Source organism: Anneissia japonica, unplaced genomic scaffold, assembly GCF_011630105.1.
Source record: "Anneissia japonica isolate Jap-2015-1 unplaced genomic scaffold, ASM1163010v1 scaffold287799_len804019_cov200, whole genome shotgun sequence".
Lineage (NCBI taxonomy): Eukaryota > Metazoa > Echinodermata > Crinoidea > Comatulida > Comatulidae > Anneissia > Anneissia japonica.
In genome coordinates this window covers 105166-105678 of record NW_022716884.1, presented here as the reverse complement: position 1 = coordinate 105678, position 513 = coordinate 105166, and the positions used below count along the sequence as shown (strand labels likewise).

Sequence of the window (513 nt, the reverse complement as noted above, 5' to 3'; positions counted from 1 at the left end):
TATACACACACACACACACACATATATATATATATAAATATATATATATATATATATATATATTGTTGAGAAAGTTCAAATCAGCTTCTGCTTTGCATGATTTCTAGAATAGCTTTCCTAGCTTTCTCAATTCTGACTTGCAAACTTCACTGTTGCATCTTAAACCATGAAGAATAGAACCAAAAGATCGAAGCGAAATCAAGATGAACATATAAATTATTAAAAACCATTTATTTGTAAAGAAAAATAATGTATTCATCATAGCAGACCAATTAGATTTAAGGCGTCTTTAGTACTTGTTTGTTGAGTGCCTCGTAGTAGAATGGTAATGTATTGATTATGTTAGACCAATTAGAGGTGTGATGGCGTATGCTAATTATATAGCGAATGTTATGTTATAATGTTGAATAGGCCTATATACGAAAACTAAATGAAACTATTTTGTTGAAAATGATTACCGTATATAATATCATACTTTAATTTCATACTAATGTATATATATAGGCCTATATA

At 27.9% G+C, this 513-nt stretch overlaps 1 protein-coding gene across 1 annotated transcript in view; it reads right to left on the bottom strand.

Annotated features, from left to right (window-relative positions):
* Nucleotides 1–513, bottom strand: part of LOC117110050 (matrix metalloproteinase-16-like) — a 5905-nt gene that overhangs the window by 2666 nt on the left and 2726 nt on the right. The window lies entirely within an intron of this gene.